Raw genomic sequence first — 6,000 nt, 5'->3', positions numbered from 1 at the left:
TAAAGTGATGCTAAATCTGGATGGATAGTGTCAAAATTGAGCTGAATTGTGAAGTTTAGTTAATTGCTTTTTGCTTGTGGAGGAACACCCTCATGACATGAAAAATTCTGTCCAAAAACTCTTTCACTATTAAATAAATGATAATGTATTGAATGTGAGTAATAAAATAATGAGCTTTCTTTTATATGCACTGAATAAATATAGAATGAGTTTGAAAGTTTAAAATTTTGGGTTAAATATATTACTTATTAGATTTAAAAGTGAGATAATGAGGCAATATTTGATATAGACTTATAGAAATAAATGTAAGCTATGCATATATTATTTGAAAGATTAGACATTAGAATTTGAATCAAAGACAACACAGTGTAAGCTTAGAATTAAAATAAGAAGAATAGCAGAGACTAAAATATAGGTCCCCCAATGTTAAAAGTTTTTTGAAGAATATTTAAATTTGACAATATAATCACTAAGTACCCAACTAGGTGACTGTGGTATATTAAAAAAAGGGTGTAGAAAGGAAAGTATAACACTAAGGTTGAACCTTCAAATAAGATATTTTAAATTGGCTATATTTCACTAATATAGAAATATGTTATTGGTAATTTCAACATATTGAAGTAGCAAAATAAAAAAGACTTATTTAATATAATTTAGAAAAACATAAGAAAGAATTTATACATAGAACAAATGAATATATTAATTTTAAGACTTTTGTTCTAGAACAAAGCAGAGAAATGGGAAACAAATTAGAAGAAAAGTAGGGAAAATGTATTGCATTATTTTTTAACCTTGTACAAATGGCATATTTTTTAAGTACATATATGTACAGTATCTCTCCCTATAGCCCAATAACCAAGTAACAGAGTTTGAAGGAGGGAAGACTACTTAAATCTATTCCCTTAGCTAATTCAGAGGTAATGAGTTCTAGTATATAAGTGGTAATATTGGTTTCATATAAAGCACAGATGGTTCACTATAGTAACAGGTGGGCAGGTGGATATTATGGGTGCAGATGGTAGAGGGTTGTGAAATAAAATTGTGGGAGTTTGTGGAATTTTGCTTTGCTCAATTTTCTTTAGTGATAGGGAAAAGTTCTTCAGTTATGATTGAATATGGAGATTTGATGTAGAGTTACAATTAAAGAAAAAAGTAAATAATTATATAAAGACTTTTAAATATCTGACTGAAGAAATACAGCATAATGTTTCAGCATTTAGAGAACACTTGGTTATCATGGCCATGATTCAATGTAGAGCGTGTGTCCTTGTTCATAAACATTTATTTTAAATGTCCTTACAGATACATTTAGTTGTATTGAGGTTGTGGGTGATGGAGTACGGTGTGAAATTATTAAGTTAACTCAGAAAAATGATTTCTGGCTAGAGAGCATGATTATACAAGAATCCATTCTGAAGATATGGACATGGAGGATATTATTCAGAACCTAATCGAGAAGTTTAAGCTAAGAAATTAGATACAAGATTAGCATGAAACAATAGACACTAATAGACAAAAGGGCAATAAAATCCATGAAGATAGAAGTGTGGCGATAGAAAGAGAAAAAGATAACTATGAGTAAAATATTACAAATAAAATTTATGAAAGTATTACTGTTATTGGAAAATATGTAGGATGTATCTTAGAATGTATAATTGAAGTATGACTCAGGAAAAGTCTAAAATAAAATCAGACATTAGAGTATTTGGAAATATATGACTAAATAAAAGTCACAAAAATTAAGACAGACTATATTGAAAGATTAGATGTGATTCAGAAACTGAAATCATTGACACAATATGGGAAAGGCTTAGTGGCAATTATCACCAGCAATTAGGAGTAAAATAAATTCACACTTGTAGGTGACAATTGTTTATATAACATATAGTTGTTGATCACTATTGTATACATTCTCTGTTCCATTGCTGAGATTTAAAACTACTCCATATTCATGCTTTTGCATATATTTTCTATGTCAAGTCAGCCCAAAGAGATCTCATGACACTAGACACATAAGTACAGCAGTAACACAGAAGAGATGTTGAACTCACAAGTTAATATGAGTTCCTGAGGTGACTTTCCCCATCTCCTGCTGACAATATTTCTGCTTCCCAGATCATTCTTCGGTTAAAATCATTAGGTAAGACCTCACAAGAACAGAGCACAATTCTCATTTATTTGAACCTAGCTGTCCATTCTATTTGTCTGCTTCCTGCTCCAACTTGACTTCAAGTGTGTATTCTGAAGGTTTCTTCATGACAATGTAAGTCTGAAACTTCCCCTATTTCTTTTTTCCTGAGCTTTTTCTTAGACCCATAGTAAATCATCTAATAGTCTACTTCAGACTCTATTTAACATTAATTTATCAAAAATATTTGGTTATATTATCAGTATATAATTTTTAATTTTAATTAGTTTAAAATTAAACAGAAAATTCTGTTTATCTATTTTTTTTACATGTATTGTGTTTGTTCATGTATGTAGATTGTGCCCTGCATGTGTGAGCTTCCCTTTCATTTCATTTTTGGCAAAATACTTAGTAAAGTATTTGTTCACCTTTATTAATAATACTTTTATTGTACCCTAAATTATGCTTTCATTTTCATTTTAAAGGTCAATGTACTATCAGATTTTTCTATTTATTTCTTTTTGTGGTACAGAGTCAAATAACTTAAAATTAGGTTATTCTTTTAAGTGTTTTATTATATATCAATGGTGATAAAATTAGGTTATTCTTTTAAGTGTTTTATTATATATCAATGGTGATTTGATTTAATTCAGAATGATAGAAATTATTAATTGTTCCTTAAAATGTATGTATTGTTATTTAGTCATCTCTAATGCTTTAATATTTATTTAATATTCCCTATTACATAAACTGAGGTAAATCAAGATCTATTTTACTTCTGTTAATGTGTATTTCCATCATTAAATTTATAAATTCTGGACCCCAGAGAAATAGTTCAGGGCTTAAGGCACTTTATTTGCACCCTAGTCAATCCCAGTTCTAATCTCTGGCAGCATCAGAAGTGATCTCTGAGCACAAAGAAACAGTAAGCACTGAGAATAAATTAGGGTCTGACACAAAGACTTTCATGCTCCCAAAATAAAACAAAAACTCAAATAGAGTTTTTTTTTTTTTTTTGCCAATTTAAACAAAGTAAGATTTAGACATTTGGTGGGAAGGATAAACTGAACACACTTTTCCTTATCTTTGAATTTTGAGACATAAACACATCTGTCCTTTTCTAACACTGCTCTTTGGCCAGATCTATCCTACAAACTATCCTACAAAACTACAGTATGAAACCTCCATTTTACAAGTGAGAGAGATATTCATGGTGGTAACCTTCTAAATTACACAGTAGAAAAATAAAGAAAAAACACAACAATGTTTTGGCTGATTTTTGGAGGGAGGTTGGTTGCATACCCAGCGGTGTTCAAGACTTACTGATAGCCTCCACACTCACTAATCACTCTCTGGCAAAATCAAGGACCATTTGGGATGCCAAGGATCAACCCAGTTCATACAATGTAATTTAGTGGATTCTAACTCTACTCACTTTTGTAGCTCCAGCATCCCCAAAAACATATATTTTTCAGTGGTGGAGAAATCTAAAAAATTACTACTTCTGCGAGAGAACAAGGAAGAAGATTCCTATGAAAAATCAATAGCTGAAGGACATCATTACAGAGGACATTTCCAAGAGCTAAAGAGTGCATGCAATCACTTACTAGATGCCTGAAGAGTTAACAGCTAAAATAGATTTGAAAGAAAGACAGAAAGAAAGAAAGAAAGAAAGAAAGAAAAGAAAGAAAGAAAGAAGAAAGAAAGAAAGAAAGAAAGAAAGAAAGAAAGAAAGAAAAGAAAGAAAAGAAAGAAGAAGAAAGAAAGAAAGAAAGAAAGAAAGAAAGAAAGAAAGGAAAGAAAGAAAGAAAGAAAGAAAGAAAGAAGAAAGAAAGAAAAGAAAGAAAGAAAGAAAGAAAGAAAGAAAGAAAGAAAGAAAGAAAGAAAGAAAGAAAAAAGAAAGAAAGAAAGAAAGAAAGAAAGAAAGAAAGAAAAAGAAAAGAAAGAAAGAAAAGAAAGAAAGAAAGAAAAAGAAAGAAAGAAAGAAAGAAAGAGAGAAAGAAAGAGAGAGAGAGAGAAAGAAGAAAGAGAGAGAGAGAGAAAGAAAGAAAGAAAGAAGAAAGAAAGAAAGAAAGAAAGAAAGAAAGAAAGAAAAGAAAGAAAGAAAGAAAGAAAATAAGAAAGAAAGAAAGAAAGAAGAAAGAAAGAGAGAAAGAAGAAAGATCAGGAGAGAAAGAGAGAGAGAAAGAAGAGATGAGAAAGAAGAAGAGAGAAGGAAAGAAAGAGAGAAGAAGAGAATTAAAGAGAGAAAGGTGGAGAGAAAGAAAGAAAGACAAAGAGAGAAAGAAAAAGAATAGAAAGAAAGAAAGAATGAAAGAAAGAAAAAGAAAGAAGAGAGGAGAGAGAGAGAGAGAGAGAAGAGAAAGAAAGAAAGAAAGAAAAGAAAGAAAGAAAGAAAGAAAGAAAGAAGAAAGAAAGAAAGAAAGAAAGAAAAGAAAGAAAGAAAGAAAGAAAGAAAGAAAGAAAGAAAGAAAGAAAGAAAGAAAGAAAGAAAGAAAGAAAGAAAGAAAGAAAGAAAGAAAGAAAGAAAGAAAGAAAGAAAGGAAGGAGAGACGGCACCCCAAGGCACAATGATAAACACTACAGATAGGGATAGAATACAGAAAGCAGTAAGAGCAACAAGGAAGTATCCTTAAGATTTTCAGTGGATTTTTCACAAACAACCCTCAAGGCATGAAGACAGTGGTATGTTATAGTGACAAAACTCAACACAATGAATGCTTCGCCATGGATACTTCATCCAGGCAAACTTATAATCAGGTTTGAAGAAAAGGTACACAGTTTCAGGGATAAAGAATAGATCAAAAACTAAAAAGACTCAAAACCAACCTTCAAAGAAAAGATATACTTTCTACTTTAAGAAGATGAAAACCCAACAAACACATCAAACTCCTACAAAAAGATGAATCCTTAACAATTATTTCCTCAATGTCAATGGAATAAATTCACCAATTAATAGACACAAAGAAGCACAATGGATCAAAAAATTAAATACAAAATTTTGCTGCCTACAAGAAACACACCTGAATAGTCAGAGCAAATATAAACTAAAAGTCAAAGATGGATAACAATCATTCAAGCAACCAACTCTCTTAATCATTCAAGCAAACAACAACATAGTTATAGACAACAATAAAGGTTATAAGAGACAGAGATTGCTATTTCTTACTAATCAAGGAATGTATAATAAATTTTAACCCAATACCCATTTCACAAAGGTTTAATATCTTAGAATTAATGAAATCTAAAAGAAACAATTCTAGCCCCATCAAAAAAATGGGTAGAAGAAATAAATAGATATTTCCTAAAAGAAGAAGTACAGATGGCCAATAGGTACATGAAAAAATGCTCCCAATAACTAATCAACAGTGAGATGTAAATCAAAGCAAAGAGATAATATCTCACACCACAGAGACTAGCACACATTGCAAAAATTTGATAACAAGTCGTGGTGTTGATGCCAGGGAAAAGGGGATTCTCATTCACTGCTGATGGGAATGTAAACTGGTTCAGACTTCTTGGAAAATATAGTAGATAGTCCTCAAAAGCTAGAAATTGAGCTTCCATAAAGTTGAGACCCTGCAATACCACTCCTAGGAATATAATCCAGGAACACAAACACAATACAAAATTGTCCTCTATATTCCTATGTCAAAATTTGCACTATTTGCGATAGACATGATCTGGAAACAATCCACATACACTAAAACAGATAGTGGCTAAAGAAACAGTGGCACATCTACACAATGGAATATTATGCAGCTGTTAAGAAAAATTATGTCAGGAAATTTGCCTATACATGCATAGCCATGGAAACTTTTATTTTGAGTGAAAATGCCAGAAGAAAGGAATAGACTTAGAATAATCTCATT

The sequence above is a fragment of the Suncus etruscus genome, chromosome 12 (assembly GCF_024139225.1).
Source record: "Suncus etruscus isolate mSunEtr1 chromosome 12, mSunEtr1.pri.cur, whole genome shotgun sequence".
NCBI classification, from domain to species: Eukaryota; Metazoa; Chordata; class Mammalia; order Eulipotyphla; family Soricidae; genus Suncus; species Suncus etruscus.
The sequence above is the reverse complement of the archived record's forward strand: the minus strand, read 5'-3'. Positions refer to the sequence as shown.